This window comes from Dermochelys coriacea, chromosome 1, assembly GCF_009764565.3.
Source record: "Dermochelys coriacea isolate rDerCor1 chromosome 1, rDerCor1.pri.v4, whole genome shotgun sequence".
Lineage (NCBI taxonomy): Eukaryota > Metazoa > Chordata > Testudines > Dermochelyidae > Dermochelys > Dermochelys coriacea.
Genome location: NC_050068.2, coordinates 260,997,338 through 261,019,665, shown reverse-complemented (window position 1 = coordinate 261,019,665; position 22,328 = coordinate 260,997,338). Strand labels below are relative to the sequence as shown.

The window sequence follows — 22,328 nt, the reverse complement described above, 5'->3', positions numbered from 1 at the left end:
CATCAAACTCTTCATTTGTTTTACCGGTTAAAAAGCTCTCTCATAACCAGAACCAAGAAGGGAGGCAAGAATGGAAGGGGGAAAATGTGTAGTAAGTGCTCTTGCTGGGAATGCTTATACTTTGCACCTGAACAATAAATACTGATAGTGCAACACAATGTTTAACTTGTGTTTATTTTAGGCGTGGGTAGAGAGCATGATAGAGATCTCATACAGTGTGCTGCCCTTGAGTATCCTTCCCTGGGAAATGCTGAAAATACCAGATACTTTTAACAATACACTCTTCAAAGTTATTTCTATCAGCCCCAGGGATAGAATTAATGGCAGAGAAGATGGCAGTATCCAGAGAGAGGGTAAGCTCGATAAGTAGGCCCCTGCCAAATTCATGGTCCATTCTGGTCAATTTCACAGCCATAGGATTTGAAAATTAGTCACTTTCATGTTTACATTTGAAATTTCACTGTGCTGTAATTGTGAGGGTCCTGACCCAAAAAAGGGGTCATGAGGGGGGCACAAAATAGCTGTAGGGAGGTTGCAGGATTGCCACCATCACTTCTGTGCTGCCTTTAGAGCAGGGATCTGAAGGCAGCAGCCCCAGAGCTTCCTGGAGGTGAAGATGGATCTGATCTCTGCCATGCTGCTGGAAGTGCCCCAGCTGGGGGCTCCTAGCTGTTAGTCCCAGCCGGGCTGAGGAACACAGGACTTGGTCTTCCCCTGCACAGCCATTCTTGGGGGGAGATCAGACCTACCTATGGGTACCTCCCCCGGCTGCAGGGCACTTCCAGCAGCACGCGGGAGATCAGACCCACCTCCACCTCTGGTGGCTGCTGCCCAGCCCTGGAGCTTCCTGCAGCTAGGGGAGGTACCTGGAGATGGGTCTGCTCTCCCTGAGAGAAGGTGTACAGGGGAAGAGCAAGTCCCATCCCTCCCCAGCCTGGAGGGGACTAGCAGCTGGAGCTGTGAGCACAGTAGGAGCTCCAGCTGGGGTGCCCCCAGCCCTGCCCCTTCCCTCCCCTCCAATAGCTAGATTTCATAGAGAAGATCTGATTTCATGATCCATGACATGTTTTTCATGGCTGTCAATTTGGTAGGGCCCTATCAATAAGCAGCAGGGAAATCACTCCAATTTTTATCATCTTTTAAGCAAGAAGTTCCTGACATCCCACTCCAACACATAATTGTAAGGTGCACAGGGCACAGAGTTTTCTGTCTCCATGAACCAAAGTTTTAGATAGGTCATCTATTAGTGGAGAATGAGGTAGATAGAGACAGCTTCCTCTACTGAAGTGCAGGATATAATGAATGCTGCCTGGAGGATGAGACTAGAGGTGCAGGGGTGTGGTAAGTTCTGTTCATGCATCTTGTTTTTTGCACCTTGGAGTTAGGCAGACACCTTCATTCTCAGAATAACCTTTCGGCTTGCCCATTTCAGCTTGATGTGAGGGAAGTTTTTCCTACCGCAGGTCCCTTCACTTTTACTCTTTCCCTAATAATGTTTTTTGCAGCTATTGGCCCTTGTTCTGTCAGTTTCTCCCTGTCCCCACTTCATACTGACTGTTGCCACATTTCTACCACCTTTCCCTGGCTGCTACTAATTTGGTAAGGTACTGTCACAGCACTGGCATCAAGCAACTTTGTTTCATGCCTGATGCCATACAGAGTGGGGAAGGAGGTTATGGGATATGATGTGGATGGATGGCACCCTGTGCAGTGCTCTCAATTTGGGGTTCCCCAAAGATAGCCTCTATTCAGGCACAAGGCAGAAAGGTAGAGTATAAACACAATCACACCAAATATACTTTGAGACTGCATCATCCAGTGCAACTGATGTTGTGACGCATGGCTAGAAAGGGTTAAACATCCTGCAGAATAAATAACCCTCAAAAGACATAGGGCGATAATGTTTGTGTTTTTGTGTATTTACATATATATGAGTAGGGTCGACAATGTAATCATGGTCCCTGTCTATGCTATATTCTGATAATTCAAAAGTGAGAAGAACATCCTACCATTGAAATGAATTGTAAACATGGGATAGCTGTCTATCCATCTCTCTTTGAAATATATAGCAAATAATCTGTGAATGGTGGAGGATAAGCAAATTGTCTTATGTTAATTCTATACCTAAGTACCAGTGATGGACCTCCTTCGAAATCATGCTAATTACCTTTTGAACTCCCAACTTGTCAAAAGACATGAATTGTATAAAAGATCCCTGGCTTAGGCTTCATCAGGGGAAGTCTGAGTCGCAAGTCTGAGGTCCTAGTTATGCTGGTATGCCCTGAATATGATATTTGGACATTGGATTGTAACCTATGAACTATTTCTAAAAGAACTCTTTGCAACTACAAAGCTCACCATCTCTGCTATGAATCTGCTCCTAAATGAATTGAACTCATGTCTGTACGTATATTGATCTTTTAACCATACTCTCTCTCTTGATTTTTTAATAAATTTTAGTTTAGTTAATAAGAGTTGGCTGTAGCATGTATTTGGGTAAGATCTGGAATATTCAATCACCTGGTAGGTAGTGTGTTCGATCCTTTGGGATTGGTAGAACCTTTTCTTTTTTATGATGAAATAAGATTTTCAGAAATCATCATATTTGACTTAGGTACCTGGACGGAGGCCTGAGGCTGGATTACTTTAAGGGAACTGTGTTTGGACTTCTGAGTAACCAGGAAGGTAATAAAGAAGCTATTTTATGCGGGCTTGGTAAATCTAAGTAATGGAATATCCACCAGCTTTTTGGGGATTGTCTGCCCCCATTCTCTGCAGTTCACCCTAATTGAGTGACCATAGCTGGCTCCCCACTAGTATCCCGGTCACAGATGTATTAAAGCAGATAAAGCTGCTGACACTTTGCTGATATTGGAGGAGAGCAATGGATGCCCCACCCCCTGCCAAGTTTAATTCCTCCTGTAATAAAGCATAGATCTCAAGCAAGAAATACTTTGATCAAGAGGTGGATGTAGAACTAACAGTAAGACTCCACATTTCTCTCACTCACCCTCCTCATGTACCATGAGTTTAGAATCATGTGAGGTTGTCTTTAAAAATGTTGGCACTTGAATTGCAAACTTTGTTGCAATCTGCCTTTGAAGTATTTTGAATGTGCATTGATTTTGAAATGACTGTAACCTAAGGGAAGTGAACATTTGTTCAAAAAACACCAAAATCCCTGTCTCCCTTTGGCATTTTTTACAGTGGATGTTAAGAAACCATGTATTTCTCTGAAGATGGTTTACAAGGTGTGTCCTGAGGGCATCCTTTGTTGATTGTGGAGTTCTGTCTTCAACAAGCCCTCTACTCTCTGTAGCCAGCTTGTGAGAGGTGTGTGAGAATCACCTACTCTTTACTTATGGGACTTTTGAGGGTTGGGGGTTTTAAATCAGAACAGTGTTTTGGATATTTGGGGTGATATTCCCCAAATAAAGAGATTGAAATTTTGGTGGTGCTACACACCCAACTCACAGAAATTAATAGTCATTCTTTGGCAGGGCACCAGTTCACACTTAGAATAGAAAGATAGGAAAAGGAAGATTCCAATATCATTGTTTGATGTGCTAAGCATTGTCTCTCAGGGTAGCCAGAAATCATTCTCCTTTAATGGTAGCTATGTGCCTTCTCTCTGGGTTCATTCCTTAATCCTGGACACTTTTTTTTATCATTCCTTTCCCATATACCAACTGCCAGGATAAACTGGCTTTTCTTTCTTGTGGTGATCTCTTCCATTGTCAAACACTGCAAAGAGTGGCAGATGTGGCTCAGCAGTTAGGCAGCAGCATAGATGGTTGGGTTTCTTTAATAATACCAGTTTCTGAACCAAGGCACCATTCATCAGATTAACACTTTTTACCTAAACAATAATATTCAGATTTATTTTCCCATAAAATTTCCCTTTACTTTTAGCCAAAATATCCCTACTTAAAATGCCCTATGGCCAATATTAAGTACATGTACAGATTTCTAAATAGTATTCAACTTAATTTTTGTAAAGGTCTATAACATATTGTCCCCAAACCAGGATATTTATACAAAATGAATGATTGAATTCTAGCTATCAAAGCTAGTCTTGCTCCTTTAAATGTCTGTTCTGTCTCTTCACTGGATGACATTTACCAACTACATTATAAAACTGAAAAGTAGAGTAAGAAGGGCCTTGTGATGGGGTGTATGAGTCCCAGAGGCCTCCTGCTGGAGGCCTCACAATCCTACCACTCCCCATCCCAAAAAGAACAGTGGAGATGGGTCCTCCAAGCTGCCTAGAGGGGAGAGTCAGGGCCCATCAGGCTTGTATAAAAGGAGCTGCAGGGCCAGAGTGAGTTCAGTCTGCTGGCTGGGATTGGGGGAGCAATGAAGGTGCTCTGAGTCCTGGCTGGCTCTTGGGCCTCAAAGAAGATAAGGGCGGACCGTGGGGAAGTGGTTCAGGGCAATGTAGTTAGTTAAAGGGACGTGGAACATGGCTGCTACTTAGATGGTCCCTGGGTTGAGACTCAGAGTAGTGGGTGGGCCTGACTCTCGCTCCCCAAAAGCCATTGTGGAAGTAGCTAGGCCATGAGAAAAGGAGTTTAAACAAGCCCAAGAAAGGGGCAGTATCTGGAACTGTTACACCCATGGAAGGGGGCCGAACTGAGGGCATGTCTACACTATGAAGTTAAGTTGACATCCAGCTGCCGCAGTAATTGAGTCGGTCATGTGTGTCTATGCTCATTGTGTCAGTGGAGTGTGTCCTCACTAGCTGTGCTTGCATCGATGCACAGAGCAGTGCAACACTAATTGAACACACTACACTAATTGAAGTCACAGCACCCTTCTATAGTCATTTTATTCAGCATCTAAAACCAAATCCAATTTTTTTCTAAAGTATTGGTGGGAACAAGGGAAGGGGGAGGGGCAAAGAAGCCATGCCTGCCCTATCAGATGCCTTTTCAGTATGGAGAAAAATGATAGCACAGAGGTCAACAACCTGTGTTGTTAATGCCAGAATAGCAATAAACTGACACAGATCACCCACCTCATACCTTCTCCCAATAAAGCTTACTTGATGAGGATGGATGATATAGTGTAGAATAACTTCCAACCTTTTTTCCAGATTGACAGAGCCAGAAGAGTACCCAGAAGTCACCTACTACAGGACAGGCCCAACAAAGAAAATAACAGAATGCCACTAGCCATCACCTTCAGCCCCCAACTAAAACCTCTCCAACACATCATCAAGGATCTACAACCTATCCTGAAGGACGACCCATCACTCTCACAGATCTTGGGAGACAGGCCAGTCCTTGCTTACAGACAGCCCCCCAATCTGAAGCAAATACTCACCAGCAACCACACACCACACAACAGAACCACTAATCCAGGAACCTATCCTTGCAACAAAGCCTGTTGCCAAATCTGTCCACATATCTATTCAGGGGACACCATCATAGGGCCTAATCACATCAGCCACACTATCAGAGGCTCGTTCACCTGCGCATCTACCAATGTGATATATGCCATCATGTGCCAGCAATGCCCCTCTGCCATGTACATTGGCCAAACTGGACAGTCTCTACGTAAAAGAATAAATGCACACAAATCAGACGTCAAGAATTATAACATTCAAAAACCGGTTGGAGAACACTTCAATCTCTCTGGTCACTCGATCACAGACCTAAGAGTGGCTATCCTTCAACAAAAAAGCTTCAAAAACAGACTCCAATGAGAGACTGCTGAATTGGAATTAATTTGCAAACTGGATACAATTAACTTAGGCTTGAATAGAGTCTGGGAATGGATGAGTCATTACACAAAGTAAAACTATTTCCCCATGGTATTTCTCCCCCCCACCCCACCCCCCACTGTTCCTCTGATATTCTTGTTAACTGCTGGAATTAGCCTACCTTGCTTGTCACCATGAAAGGTTTTCCTCCTTTCCCCCCCCCTGCTGCTGGTGATGGCTTATCTTAAGTGATCACTCTCCTTACAGTGTGTATGATAAACCCATTGTTTCATGTTCTCTGTGTGTGAATATAAATCTCTCCTCTGTTTTTTCCACCAAATGCATCCGATGAAGTGAGCTGTAGCTCATGAAAGATTATGCTCTAATAAATTTGTTAGTCTCTAAGGTGCCACAAGTACTCCTTTTCTTTTTGCGAATACAGACTAACACGGCTGCTACTCTGAAACCTTCCAACCTTTTAATGACTTAGGCAAAATTTTGCAGTTTGAATTAATCAATGCTATGGGAGTGTTACAGGCAGAGTTATCCATAGGCTTGTTGAGTTTGAAAAGGACTGATCTGAGAGCTGGCTGTAGAGTAGGGGGCATTCCTGTAGCTTTGGCCTAATTGGTATGTCAAGAATCATCATGTCTAGCTGATTTTAAAAAGACTAATAAAATTCTGTAAGAGAACTATCAGATCTCAGGGCCTTCCCTGCCTCCATATTTTTTAATGGCATCCTTTTTTCCTAGAGCTTCTGATTTTTGGTTTTAACCAATAAAATACATGCAATACAACAATAAATAAATCAGTGTTTATCCAATAAGCACTGGAAATGGTTACTTATATCAAAGTCAACACAGAGCAGTAATGCGGACTACAGGGATGTCACTTCTAAAGCACACTAACATGTTGTGCATTAATTGGTCTGTGTAGACCCTGCTGGTGTGCACTAAAGATTCTCTAGTGCAGTGGTTCTCAAACTTTTATTTTCCCAAACCACTTGAAAATTGCTGAGGGTCTTTGCAGACCACTTAATGATCTTTCCAAATGTTGTTTGTACCGTTAGCTAACTATTGTAAAGCGCTTTGGATAAAAGTGCTATATAAAAAACTTTATTATAATGAACATTTTTTTTGTTCTACAAATAAAAGCACACAACTCATATTTTAATATCAATAGTCTTACCTTTCTAATGTGATGGATGTGCCCTCTCTCCCCGCTGCAGCAGCCCCCGAACTGGGGCTGGGAAGGAGGTGGGGGGTCTCTCCCCAGCAGCTCTAGCCCTGGAGCTGGGGAAAGTCGCCTCTTTCTCTGGCCACTGCAGCCCTGCATGTCCCAAATTCCCCCCACCCCCTCTTCTCACCCCACTTCCGCCTCCCACCTACTCCCTATTCTCCCCCAAGGCCACCACCTCATCTTACATGTGTGTCTTCTCCAGGGTTCAGGCACATAATTAGTGGAGCCATGCCTGTGCGGCTCCACTAATTCGGTAGGTGGCCCTTCATTCTCTTGTGTGCAGCCACCCAAGCGCGCATCTTAGAGGGAACTGTCCACGGACCACCTGAATGGAGCTCGCAGACCACTGGTGGTTCACGGACCACAGTTTGAGAACCTCTGCTCTAGTGCACTTTACCATAGTGCTGTTTGAAATAGTAGTACATTAAAGTGTGCAAGTGAACATTACAAAGAGATTACTCATCAGAGTACATACTACTGTAATGAGCGATGTGTAGAATATGTATTACTCATTACAGAATGTATAAAGAGCGCCCCCAAACCTTCCGATTTTTAGACCTCTTCATAAAACTCAAAAATTGCTAAAAAAATAAACCGTGAAAAATAGAAGCCCTCTTTATTTCCTACAGTTCAGTGAGGGCTTCAGAGAAATCCATTTAGTCTTGGGCTAACTTACAGCCTGGTAGTATATCCACAACATTATCAAGGTCCTCATTTGAGGGGAATGGATCAATTGTGTATAATGCCATACAAAATTCTGCTGAGGGCCAGATCCTTATCTCACATAACCTGGCCTAGGTCCATTGACTTCAGTGGTGCTGTGACAGTTTATACCAGTTGAGGATCTGGCCCTGGGTTCTTATCCTTGTTGTGAAGTGTAAAATGTGTCATAGGATTCTTGGACTGCAGCACTTATGGCTCCCCTAGTTTTCTGTTAAGTCAATGTGTTACAAGTTTCTTTGCCTCTCCTTGGATGCTTAATAGGATTGCTGAAGCCTAAATGCAGTTAATTCAGCCTGGGCAATATACTTAATATCTAGTTTCACAAGCTTTCCAAGAATGGGGACAACTATTTAATTCTTTCCATTTAATTGGGAAATCTGTCAAAATAAGTTGCTGGGGTTGAGGTTTTTTTTGTTTCATTAGCTGTAAATGCTGCTTTTCTTCCCCTGAAACAAGCTTTCATAGGTTTCAGAGTAGCAGCTGTGTTAGTCTGTATTCGCAAAAAGAAAAGGAGTACTTGGGGCACCTTAGAGACTAACAAATTTATTTGAGCATCAGCTTTCGTGAGCTACAGAAATAGATATGTGGACAGAGTTGGCAACGGGCTTTGTTGCAAGGATAGGTTCCTGGGTTAGTGGTTCTGTTGTGTGGTGTGTGGTTGCTGGTATTTGCTTCAGATTGGGGGGCTGTCTGTAAGCAAGGACTGGCCTGTCTCTCAAGATCTGTGAGAGTGATGGGTCGTCCTTCAGGATAGGTTTTAGATCCTTGATGATGCGTTGGAGAGGTTTTAGTTGCGGGCTGAAGGTGATGGCTAGTGGCGTTCTGTTATTTTCTTTGTTGGGCCTGTCCTGTAGTAGGTGACTTCTGGGTACTCTTCTGGCTCTGTCAATCTGAATATGATGGTGTCCCCTGAATATCTATTCGGGGACACCATGATAGGGCCTAATCACATCAGCCACACTATCAGAGGCTCGTTCACCTGCGCATCTACCAATGTGATATATGCCATCATGTGCCAGCAATGCCCCTCTGCCATGTACATTGGCCAAACTGGACAGTCTCTACATAAAAGAATAAATGGACACAAATCAGACGTCAAGAATTATAACATTCAAAAACCAGTCGGAGAACACTTCAATCTCTCCGGTCACTCAATTACAGACCTGAGGGTGGCTATCCTTCAACAAAAAAACTTCAGAAACAGACTCCAACGAGAGACTGCTGAATTGGAATTAATTTGCAAACTGGATACAATTAACTTAGGCTTGAATAGAGACTAGGAATGGATGAGTCATTACACAAAGTAAAACTATTTCCCCATGTTATTTCTCCCCCCCACCCACCACTGTTCCTCAGATGTTCTTGTTAACTGCTGGAAATAGCCTACCTTGCTTGTCACCATAAAAGGTTTTCCTCCTTTCCCCCCACTGCTGCTGGTGATGGCTTATCTTAAGTGATCACTCTCCTTACAGTGTGTATGATAAAACCCATTGTTTCATGTTCTCTGTGTGTGTATATCAATCTCCCCTCTGTATTTTCCACCAAATGCATCCGATGAAGTGAGCTGTAGCTCATGAAAGCTTATACTCAAATAAATTTGTTAGTCTCTAAGGTGCCACAAGTACTCCTTTTCTTTAAGCTTTCATAGCTTCCCTAAGGGTGGCTTGTAAAGCTGCTAATGGGCTGTTTGTATTCAAGTACAAGTTTCTGTTTCAAGAAAGTTTTCTTGTCTATCTTCTTTGACAGGATGAAGCTGATCCAGGCTTGTCTAGGGTTAAAAAAAAGGGGGGGGGACTTTAATCACTGTGGGATCCCCCTAGCACACCTATAATATACCATTTGTCCTCATACAAGTGTTCCCAATGGTGCACAGATGTTGCAGCCGTCATTTGGATTACACTTGTTTCAAGCCAGGCTATCTACTGAGAAGTCTCCGTTTCCAGGTCTCCACTGGTCGAGATCACTGGTGTAATTGTCCCAGCAGTACAAATAATCCTCCTAATTTCTGGTTGTGGCCTGTTTAGTCTACTTTTTGCACTTCACTACACATGGGTGTAGTGGACAAACATTGGCATACTCTAAATCGAGCAAGAGCTGGGATGGCAAAGACTGGTGACAATATGACCAAGTGGAAGCTGAGGAATGACCCCACATGTATGTGGAGAGTGTAGGCAAACACTTGAACACTGCCTGATGCAATGCCCCCTGACCTGTAAACATCTTGTGCTTCTGAGGAACTATGTGTGAAAACAACAAGTCTTGGCTGCAGTTTTAGAGTGACAATATGTGATGATGATGACAATATTGGCCAAAATGACCAGAAACCATGAGGCTGTACAAATAGTACTGTCACTCAAATGCACACTGTTTTCACAACAATCAACTAATTCAAACTCATCCAATTCTGTTGCTACTATTTCAGTCCTGGGACTAAGCTGAACAGAGATTGGCAATTGTATATTGATTCTGTGAAGTGTGCAAATGGGAGACTGAACTGAGAGACTATTTCTCCATCCAATTCTTACTCCTTTCCATGTATGTGCTGGGTAACTTGTGTGGCAGGAGATCAAAGGTGAACATAGTAACCCACTGTGTCACAAGGCCCGCACTATACAAATATGAGATCACTATGATAAATGAACCTCTCTGTGGGTTGAGACATTACCAGTACCCTGTCCATAAAAGTGATTGCCCCTGTAAACCTAGTGTTGGTATCATCTGCAGGCTCCACTTGTGGTGCTTAATAACAGATTCTCTCTGAAATCTTCCCTCTTTGTTTCCTTGGACAGAGGGAGATTCAGATACAGAGGATCTGACAGCCTTTCAGATCCTTTATTGCCCCCCTAAAGATGAACTGGAGGGGGTCATGCTGCTTTGACATTTCATGGAATACAATTTGAAACCATTTCAACAAGATAATTCAGAAGGCAGCTGGTTGGCATAGCAACTGCATTTCCCATGGCTGGTGATGGTGTTTTATGTTGTCTTTCTTCCCTCCCTTTAGTCCTAGCAGGAGATTTTTTTGGAGGTCCTCCCTCCCTTCCCCCACACTATTTCAGAGATAAATATATTGTTTAACTTTCCTTGGGTTGGCAAATTCATGTTAAATCAGAAACTAAACAGCGTGTGTATGCATGAGAGAGAAAGTGAAAGGATCTCCCAAAAAGAGGGGCTGAGTCGGTGTTTTGTGACTCATGAGGAGACAATGTCAGCATCATGACATGTTACTCTACTTGCCTCCATTCCTAATTTCATCTCTTTCTGTTCACTAGCCCATGCATTCCCTATGCTCCTCAAATATGGCTTCTCTCTTTCCTCCCCATATCTGGCCAGAACCAATGCTACACTCACCCATCTTCTGGCAATGCCTCCTTGAACTCCCTCCCTCACCTGGAGCAGGCTTTGAGGAAGTAGGATATTAGGAAGGGATGAATTAAACCTCCTTCTCTCCCCTCTTCCTCTGATTACTCCCTCTAATAGGCATAGGGGGGCACTTGACCCTGCATGCTCCCCCAACGTATCGCCTCTGCTGGCTCTGTATCTACCTCCCAGGAGAGAGCAATTATTTCTCATGTTGAACTCTGTTGGGAGGATGTGCTGGGCTATTGTTATGTTGCAAGATGTTAATGAGTACCATTGAACAGATGGCAGCATGTGTTCCCCCTTTCCCCTTTCAATGTTCCAAATGTTCCCAATAATCAATAAGGTTTTGGCCACTGATGCCTAAAACATTCCCTGAGATTATGGAATTGATTGGATCCCACATTAGAAAGTTATTGCATCAAAAAGTCCACCAGCTAGCAAATGTTTTTTTCAGAACTTTCCTGATCTAGTTAAAAATGCAGAAACTCAAATGTAATCCCAGGTCAGGAGAGACCGAGTCATTACAATTTGAAGGCTGTTTGGTAGCCCGATGTGAAATTAGTTGTAGGGGAGAGGAAAGGTACTGCGTTTCATTTCCTAAGAGACAAGTGTCCACATAATAAAAGCCACCCCACACTTGGCAGTACTTGACACCCAAGTTGGCAATCTTGATAGAGAAGCCAAAGATTGTTAGTGTAATGGAGACTGAACTCCATTTGTACCCCATAGGGATAGTCCCACACAAAACAAAGCATGTATGCAGGGGGTGAACTAAAGGCACTGCTGCAGATGTTGTATTCTGTGGATAAAAAGCGACAGCCTCCAGGGGTTGTCAAAACAGCATTTTTCTTGAGTACTAAATTAACTTTAGAGGAACATATTGTGCTTAAGGCTCAATTTACTGTTCCTTTCCATCACGGAAGTTTGTACGTTTGTTTCTACTGTGCCACTTACTTCCATTTCTATTGTAGGAGTTTTCCCTATTGTTTGATATTTAGCATCAATTTTGCATGGTATTCAGCAAATGTTTGTGCATACTGTTGTGTGTTTGAATTTAATAACTATTTGAGATTAAATAATTCCATTTGAGCCTGTTACTTGGCAAAGATTATTACAGCACTATATAGAATACAAAAGAATAGATACATCAAAGGTCTTAATGTAAGGTAAAGAGATGACCTCTCTCAGCCTGCACTCCCCACAATAACTTCTAAACACTGGGTTTATTACAACAATCTGTAACCCACTAACCCCCTCTTTTTGTCCAGTGACTGCATAGGAGTTAATGGGCCACTCTACTTTGAATAAAAACAAGGAGGAGTCCTTGTGGCACCATAGGGTATGTCTACACTATGAAATTAGATCGAATTTATAGAAGTCGGTTTTGTAGAAAGCGTTTTTATACAGTCGAGTGTGTGTGTCCCCACACAAATGCTCTAAGTGCATGTAGTCGGCGGAGTGTGTCCACAGTATCGAGGCAACCATCGACTTCCAGAGCTTTGCACTGTGGGTAGCTATCCCACAGTTCCAGCAGTCTCCACCGCCCATTTGAATTCTGGGTAGAAATCCGAGTGCCTGATGGGGCTAAAACATTGTCGCGGGTGGTTCTGGCCCCCGTTCCCTCCCTCCGTAAAAACAAGGGCAGACAATCATTTTGTGCCTTTTTTCGTGAGTTACCTGTGCAGACGCCATACCATGGCAAGCATGGAGCCCGCTAAGCTAACCGTCACCGTATGTCTCCTGGGTGCTGGCAGACGTGGTACTGCATTGCTAAACAGCAGCAGTTTATTGCCTTTTGGCAGCAGACAGTGCAGTATGACTGGTAGCCGTTGTTGACATAGTCCTGGGTGCTCTTTTAACCGGGCGCCTGGGCAAACATGGGAGTGACTCAGCCAGGTCATTTCCCTTGTTTCGTCTCATGGCAATTGAGTCCTACCGGCAGTGCACTGTCTTTTAATCTGCAGCCAGCAGAAGATGATGGCCAACCGTCATACTGCACCGTCTTCTGCCGAGCACCCAGGAGGTGACGACGGTTTGCGGTCGTACTGCACAGTCTGCTGCCAGCAAGATGTATAAAGATAGATGAAGTGGCTCAAAACAAGAAATAGACCAGATTTGTTTTGTATTCATTTTCTCCTCCCTCCCTCTGTGAAATCAACGGCCTGCTAAACCCAGTTTTGAATTCTATCCTTGAGGTTTTGAGTTCTATCCTTGAGGCAGCCATTCAGTTTCTCGCAAAGCCACCCCCTTTGTTGATTTTAATTCCCTGTAAGCCAAACACGTAAGCCATATCGTCAGTCACCCCTCCCTCCGTCAGGGCAACAGCAGACAATTGTTCCATGCCTTTTTTCTATGCAGACGCCATACCACGGCAAGCATGGAGCCCGCTCTGATCACTTTGGAAATTAGGAACACATTAAACACCACACGCATTATCCAGCAGTATATGCAGCACCAGAACCTGGCAAAGCGAAACTGGGTGAGTAGGTGACGTCAGCGCGGTTACAAGAGTGATGAGGACATGGACACAGACTTCTCTCAAAGCACGGGCCCTGGCAATGTGGGCATCATGGTGCTAATGGGGCAGGCTCATGTGGTGGAATGCCGATTCTGGGCCCGGGAAACAAGCACAGACTGGTGGGACCGCATAGTGTTGCAGGTTTGGGACGATTCACAGTGGCTGCGAAACTTTCGCATGCGTAAGGGCACTTTCATGGAACTTTGTGACTTGCTTTCCCCTGCCCTGAGGCACAAGAATACCAAGATGAGAGCAGCCCTCACAGTTCACAAGTGAGTGGCAATAGCTCTGTGGAAGCTTGCAATGCCAGACAGCTACTGGTCAGTCGGGAATCAATTTGGAGTGGGCAAATCTACTGTGGGGGCTGCTGTGATGCAAGTAGCCAACGCAATCAAAGATCTGCTGATATCAAGGGTAGGGAAATGTGGGTAGGGAAAAGGGTAGGGAAAGGACCCTGGGAAATGTTCAGGTCATAGTGGATGGCTTTGCTGCAATGGGATTCCCTAACTGTGGTGGGGCCATAGACGGAACCCATATCCCTATCTTGGCACAGGAGCACCAAGCCAGTGAGTACATAAACTGCAAGGGGTACTTCTCAATAGTGCTGCAAGCACTGGTGGATCACAAGGCACATTTCACCAACATCAACGTGGAATGGCTGGGAAAGGTACATGACACTCGCATTTTCAGGAACTCTAGCCTGTTTCAAAAGCTGCAGGAAGGGACTTTCTTCCCAAACCAGAAAATAACCGTTGGGGATGTTGAAATGCCTATAGTTATCCTTGGGGACCCAGCCTACCCCTTAATGCCATGGCTCATGAAGCCATACATAGGCAGCCTGGAGAGTAGTCAGGAGTTGTTCAACTACAGGCTGAGCAAGCGCAGAATGGTGGTAGAATGTGCATTTGGATGTTTAAAAGCGCGCTGGTGCAGTTTACTGACTCGGTTAGACCTCAGTGAAATCAATATTCCCACTGTTATTACTGCTTGCTGTGCACTCCACAATATCTGTGAGAGTAAGGGGGAGACATTTATGGCAGGATGGGAGGTTGAGGCAAATTGCCTGGCTGCTGATTACGCACAGCCAGAGACCAGGGTGGTTAGAAGAGCACAGGAGGGTGCACTGCGCATCAGAGAAGCTTTGAAAACAAGTTTCATGACTGGCCAGGCTACGGTGTGAAAGTTCTGTTTGTTTCTCCTTGATGAAACCCCCCGCCCCTTGGTTCACTCTACTTCCCTGTAAGCTAACCACCCTCCCCACCTCCCTTCGATCACCGCTTGCAGAGGCAATAAAGTCATTGTTGCTTCACATTCATGCATTCTTTATTAATTCATCACACAAATAGGGGGATAATTACCAGGGTAGCCCAGGAGGGATGGTGGAGGAGGGAAGGACAAGGCCACACAGCACTTTAAAAGTTTAAAACTTATTGAATGCCAGCCTTCTGTTACTTGGGCAATCCTCTGGGGTGGAGTGGCTGGGTGGCTGGAGGGTCCCCCACCGCGTTCTTGGGCATCTGGGTGAGGAGGCTATGGAATTTGGGGAGGAGGGCGGTTGGTTACACAGGGGCTGTAGTGGTGGTCTGTGCTCCAGCTGCCTTTCCTGCAGCTCAACCATATGCTGGAGCATATTAGTTTGATCCTCCAGCAGCCTCAGCATTGAATCTTGCCTCCTCTCATCACGCTGCCACTACATTTCAGCTTCAGCCCTCTCTTCAGCCTGCCACTTACTCTCTTCAACCCACCACCTCTTCTCCCGGTCATTTTGTGCTTTCCTGAACTCTGACATTCTCTGCCTCCATGCATTCGTCTGTGCTCTGTCAGTGTGGGAGGACAGCATGAGCTCAGAGAACATTTCATCGCGAGTGCGTTTTTTTCGCCTTCCAATCTTCGCTAGCCTCTGGGAAGGAGAAGATCCTGTGATCCTTAAAACACATGCAGCTGGTGGAGTTAAAAAAAAGGGACAGTGGTATTTAAAAAGACACATTTTATAGAACAATGGGTACACTCTTTCACGGTTAACCTTGCTGTTAACATTACATACATAGCACATGTGCTTTCGTTACAAGGTCGCATTTTGCCTCCCCCCACCGCGTGGCTAACAGCGGGGAACATTTCTGTTCAGTCATAGGCAAACAGCCCAGCAGGAACGGGCACTTCTGAATGTCCCCTATTTCAACCAGGTGACCATGAATGATATCACTGTCCTGAGGATAACACAGAGAGATAAAGAACGGATGTTGTTTGAACGCCAGCAAACATACACTGCAATGCTTTGTTCTACAATGATTCCTGAGTATATGCTACTGGCCTGGAGTGGTAAAGTGTCCTACCATGGTGGATGGAATAAGGCTGCCCTCCCCAGAAACCTTTTGCAAAGGCTTTGGAAGTACATCCAGGAGAGCCACGAATGCCAGGGCAAATTAATCATTAAACATGCTGGCTTTTAAACCTTGTATAGTATTTTAAAAAGGTACACTCACCTGAGGTCCCTTCTCTGCCTGGCGGGTCCAGGAGGCAGCCTTGGGTGGGTTCGGGGGGTACTGGCTCCAGGTCCAGGGTGAGAAACAGTTTCTGGCTGTCGGGAAAACCGGTTTCTCTGCTTGTTTGCTGTGAGCTATCTACAACCTCCTAATCATCATCTTCCTCGTCCCCAAAACCTGCTTCCATGTTGCCTCCATCTCCATTGAAGGAGTCAAATAACACGGCTGGGGTAGTGGTGGCTAAACCCCCTAAAATGGCATGCAGCTCATCATAGAAGTGGCATGTTTGGGGCTCTGACCCGGAGCAGCCGATCGCCTCTCTGGTTTTCTGGTAGGCTTGCCTCAGCTCCTTAAGTTTCACGCGACACTGCTTCGGATCCCTGTTATGGCCTCTGTCCTTCATGCTCTGGGAGATTTTCACAAATGTTTTGGCATTTCGAAAACTGGAATGTAGTTCTGATAGCACAGATTCCTCTCCCCATACAGCGATCAGATCCCGTACCTCCTGTTCGGTCCATGCTGGAGCTCTTTTGCGATTCTGGGACTCCATCATGGTCACCTCTGCTGATGAGCTCTGCATGGTCATCTCTGCTGATGAGTTCTGCCTGGTCACCTGCAGCTTGCCACACTGACCAAACAGGAAATTGTAATTAAAAAGTTCACGGGCCTTTTCCTGTCTACCTGGTCCGTGCATCTGAGTTGAGAGTGCTGTCCAGAGTGGTCACAATGGAGCACTCTGGGATAGCTCCCGGAGGCCAATACCATCTAATTGCGTCCACAGTACCCCAAATTCGACCCAGCAAAACCGATTTCAGGGCTAATCCCCTTGTTGGGGGTGGAGTAAGGAAATCGATTTTAAGAGCCCGTTAAGTCGAAAAAAAGGGCTTTGTTATGTGGACAGGTGTAGGGTTAAATCGATTTAATGCTGCTAAATTCGACCTCAACGCCTAGTGTAGACCAGGGCTTAGGACTGATACAGACTAACATGGCTACCCCTCTGAAACCTGTCTACTTTGAATGGTCCCTTACAATATGTGTTAACTACTTATGCTAAACAATCTGTTCCATCTTGCATGGATGAACCAAAGCCAGAATTGCTAAAGCAAGTATGGCCTTTGGCAGACTTTGTGGAAATGTGTGGGTGGGTAGAGGCATTAGTTAACAAACAAAACTGAAGGTCTACAAAGCCATCGTGTTGCCAACTCTTGATATATGCACATGAAACCTGAATGGTGTACAGACACCATGCTGAGAAGTGGAATCACTTTCATAGAGACTGTCTGAGGAAACTGGTGAGGATAAGATGGCAAGACAAGGTTCCAGGTACTGAGGTTCCCATACGGGCAGGTATTCCAAGCATCCATACTCTGTTGATGAATTCATAGTGAGATGGGCAGGCCATGTCACCAGAATCTCAGATGAGCAACTGCCAAAAATCTTTTACTGCGAGCTAACGGTGGGAAGACACTCTCAGGGAGGCCAGAAGAAACATTTCAAGGATTCCCTCAAGTTATACTTGTGGCATTTCAACACTGACCCAGAGTTTTGAGAAGATCTCGCTCATGATCATTCTACCTGGCAAAGCCTTATCCATACTGGAGCTTCAGTCTATGAGCAGAGGAGAACTGCTGAGGCAGCGCAGAGCACCAGCAGCATAAATCTCACAACAGCAACATGTCTGCTGTTAATCAAGTAACCCATAGTGGCATCTCTTGTTCAGTGTGCCACAGACTGTTCAAAGCTCAAATTGGCCTGATCAGCCACTCACATGTTCACAGAAACCAAACCAACCAGTGATGATATGGCCTTCTTCAAACTCCACAGATGAACAACACCAACATGCTAACTACTTATGCTAAACAATCTGGTTCATCTTGCATTTAGCTGTAATGCTAGGAGTACCTTGCCCAGTCCTGAAGAAGAGCTGTGTGTGGCTTGAAAGCTTGTCTGTCTCACCAACAGAAGTTGGTCTCAAAAAAAGATATTACCTCACCCCACCTTGTCTCTTTCAAACCCTCTATCATTTTCTAGGTATGAAACAAAGAAAACTCCTTTTTGAAGAGAAAATACTTTCCCATGATTAGTTTTAGCATGCGTTCTGTTTTCATAATTACTAATGGAATCTCTTATGGTCTTCAATTTACCTGATTGACAAGCAAATGGGAATCTCCAATCCAGTCATTATTACTAACAGCTGTGACAACTGACCATTCTTAATGAGTTAAAAACATCTTTTAGTGGGTCATTATTTCATCTATTACAGACCCTATCTACAACAAGTATCACTTATCCATCACCCAGTTTTGTTTATAACATACTTGTGCAGACATTTTTCATTGGTCTGAGAGATCTCTTCCCTGGACACCTGGACTACATTAGTAAAATCAAGGTAAAAGACAGGAGTAAAAGATTACACACATTCCATTGAGTTCATTTTCCTTTCATCCATTAGGTTCAATTGATGGACAAAGAACATTTTAGTTTCCATAGATATAGGGCACTAAATATATGGATACATAACATAAAAAGGATTTTGGTTAGCATGTAAAATAATTATAAATTTAACATACACAAAAATTAATATTTACTAACAATAGGCAGCCAGTGAAGTGCTCTTGTTTAAGCAGCACACACAGGATATAAGCTTCTTTTTAAACACATACAATCAATCCAGCTCTCTGAATGACCAAGTAAAGTTTAAACTGCAGGGAAATCAAAATTAGTGGTCAAGTAAGCATGTGATGGGAAGTATGGAAGCTCTGTAAAATTGGTAGGGCTGTAATTAGCACAGGGAGCTATGACTTTCAGTTAAAAGAATCCCTTCGTTTAGCTCATAATAAGGCTAACATCAATTTTTAGAAATTTCCGTATTAGAGAACAAATTGGGCCTACTAGTAAAATCTCATACAATAAATTTCTTCCTTCAAGAAACTTTTTTAAACCACCAGTTTGTTTCCCCCAAATGTTGCTAATGTTTTGATTTAAACAGTTGTATCAAAGTAAACAAATTAGAAGAGTTTCAAGTGATCTGAATCTTGTAGCTATTTGTGAGCCTACTATTTCTCCATTTGTCTGAAGAATCTTCCAAGAAAAACAAAATTGACAAGGCCTGAATTTCTGCTGTAAAAGCACATACAGGAAAAAAAAAAAATCTCATAGGAGGAAAAGGACCCTTTCCAGGTCATTTTTATTTATCATCAAGAAGCAAAAATGGGCAAAAAGTCCTTTTTTTTTTTTTTTTCCCGACGCAGGTCACATGAAAACACCCCCAGGCAGAGCTAAGCAAGTTACTGCTTGCACGAACCTCTCAGATGCCTCCTACATGTGCAGAGAACTTCTGTGTAGACACAAAAATAAACACCATCAAGCAGAGGAACAGGATTTATTTTTTAGTACTATTTTCTAGGAAGTCTGATAACATTCAGGGTTTCTTTGTCATCTAACTACAGACAATATAAGCCACCAGTCACAATCAGTTGAACTACTGCTCACCTTAAACATGGCTTATGTATGTGCCCTTATTTCCAGGGCCATCCCAACCCATACGCAAAGTACACAGATGCGTAGGACACCAGGAAATTTGGTGCCCCAAATTTCCTGGTGCCCTAAGCAGCTGCATGCTGCTCCAGCCCCTACTTTACCTCTTCCCCATGCCCACCCCACTCCGCCTCTTCCTACCCCTGCTCCGCCCCAGCCCTGCCCCCACTCCACTCCACTCCACCCCTAGCCCTAAGCCCCCGCCCCTGCTTCGCCCCCGACCCTCCTCTTCCCGCCTATGCTCTGCCCCAGCCTCACCCCCACTTCCCCTGAGGACTGCAGCAGGGGATGGGCCTGCATTCACAGGCAGTGGTAAGTAAAGCGACCCAGCCCCAGCCTGCTCTGCTCCCCTGGCTCCCAGCCACGCAGCTGGTGAGTGCTGGAGAGGGCAGTTCCCCCTGCCCCCCAAGCTTGGGAGCCAGGGGAGCAGAGTGGAGCGGGCTGGAGCCGGGTCACTCCACTTCCCACCGCCCAGTGAGTGCAGGGTTGGGCCTGCCCTGCACTCACTGGACAGCAGGAAGTGGAACGACCCGGCTCCAACCTGCTCCACTCTGCCGGCTTGTGCTGGGGGCGGTTTCTCCACTGACCCCAAGCCTGTTCCTGCCCCCCCCGTGGAGGCCTGGGACCAACTCCATCCCTCCCCCCTCCCCATGGAGGCCTGGGGCCCCATACAGCCTCCCCATGAAGGAGCTGCATAGGGCACCAAAATGGCAGCGGGATAGCTTAGTGGTTTGAGTATTGGCCTGCTAAACCCAGGGTTGTGAGCTCAATCTTTGAGGGGGCCATTTAGGGATCTGGGGCAAAAATAAGGGATGGTACTTGGTCTGGTCCTGCTTTAAGCAGGGGGTTGGACTAGATGATCTCCTGAGGTCCCTTCCAACCCTGATATTCAACGAAAGCTAGGGATGGCCCTGCTTATTCCTCTCAGGCTTACCTACATTGAGCTTTTCTTAAAATTTCCCACAGCTGCAGTCACACCAGCATTGGGAGTTCCAGTGTAGACAGTGGCCTGGTATTTTTACCACTGTATCATCCAGTCCTGCTCAGAGTGAGTTTGGATGACATAAATAGATCTAAACACATAGGACCCTTGCTGACACTAGCACGTATCCATTGATATCACCAGTAGAACTGTGCTGGTGTTAGCAAAGGTAAGAAATGTTTGCCTATCATAGACAAAGCCTAACATGTTTCTGTCTACATAGGCAAGAACCAGTACAGTTAAGCTACAGTAATATCATAAGACAACAGATGGCATCTAAGTGCAAGCAGCCAGTCCAAGGGGCTGGATATAGAGCATTCTCTGGGCTACTCTGATTTATTCCAGCAGTAATCTCATCCTAGAGTCTGTTCTGCTATCCAGGGATCAGCAGAACACAAAACACTTCAGTCAGGGCCGTTATGCTGGAGGATTCAGAGCAGGTAGTCCTGAGTTATATACACTAGATCTATGCAAGCCAGCAATTCTTCTAAGCAGCAAAGTCGTCAAGCTGCATTATTAGAACAGCTCTGTGCCCCCTTTGCTGCTCCATGTTGGGTGGTGATGATCTAGCCTTTTTCTGTATCTGTAAAATCAATTTTCATGTAACCATGTCTGTCAATACTTTCTAATGCAAGCAAGTGTGAAAATACACACCATGCAAAAACAATGTTAACATTCAGTTACATTTGTAAATGAAAATATTACACAAATGTTGTAGTTATAAACAAATGTTAGAAATCCTGAAAATTCAAATGTCAGGTTCCACAAAGGGTCTTAACTATGATGCATGAGTAGCTCCCGCCTCTACCTACCTATCTACCAACAAATCCTTACCTACAACAACCATATGGTTGATGTATGATAGCTTGAAAATTTTTCTACTATGGATCATAAACCCCTAGCTACCATAGTGTAAATAAAGTGCAGCCATTTACACATTAAGGCCAGAAGGGACATCATGATTATCTAGTCTGACCTATATAATACAGGAGATTAAATTTCACTCAATTACGCCTGTATTGAGCCCAATAATTTGTGTTTGGCAAAGGAAATATAAGAAGCAGAGCTATTTGATTTTAGTTCTGGTACATACTGAAAATACTGGCAATTAACATCAATGTTCTCTCTAATTTCTTCCATCCATGTGCGGAATAAATTTTGTTCTTTGCACCAGTATCAAGGTAATGTGCAGATGTGTGTCACCAGTAGAAACAAAAAACCTAGATATATATATTTTTAAAAGTTACCATAGGGATAATTACTCCAGGCAGCATAGGTTAGGCATTTTAGAACTCACTATTCAAAGAATTAATTTTAAGCATAAGAGAAATAAAATTATGAAATGCATAGACCAGTGAAAAAACTAAAATAACAGCACTTTGAAAGACTAAAATTACAGAGAAAAATACATACATTGCAGGAAGTACCAACAAGTATATGTTGGGAGGTGAGTGTGAAAGAGACTGTGTGTGTGTGTGTGTGTGTGTGTGTGTGTGTGTGTGTGTGTGTGAGAGAGAGAGAGAGACACACACACACACACACACACACAGCTAAGTTCCCTCTAAGCTACACAGCCGTACAGCAGCCTATAAAGCACCGCACAGGCACTCAGGGCTGCGGCGGGGAGAGATGCCTCTCCCCCAATCCTGGACCTGTCAAGGCCACGAGAGAGGTGCCCCTCTTCCAGCCCTGCTGCGGCCAGGGGAGATGTACCCCTCTCTTGACCCCAACCCAGCCTGGCCTGGACCAGCCATGAATGGGGGAAAAGCACCTATCCTA

At 44.5% G+C, this 22,328-nt stretch overlaps 1 long non-coding RNA gene across 1 annotated transcript; it reads left to right on the top strand.

Annotated features, from left to right (window-relative positions):
* The first annotated feature begins 7,115 nt into the window (after positions 1 to 7,115).
* On the top strand, positions 7,116 to 21,803 carry LOC122457407. The gene is made up of 3 exons (XR_006276933.1): positions 7,116 to 7,344; positions 13,514 to 13,521; positions 21,793 to 21,803. It is a non-coding gene; the product is annotated as an uncharacterized LOC122457407 (long non-coding RNA).
* Positions 21,804 to 22,328: the final 525 nt, after the last annotated feature.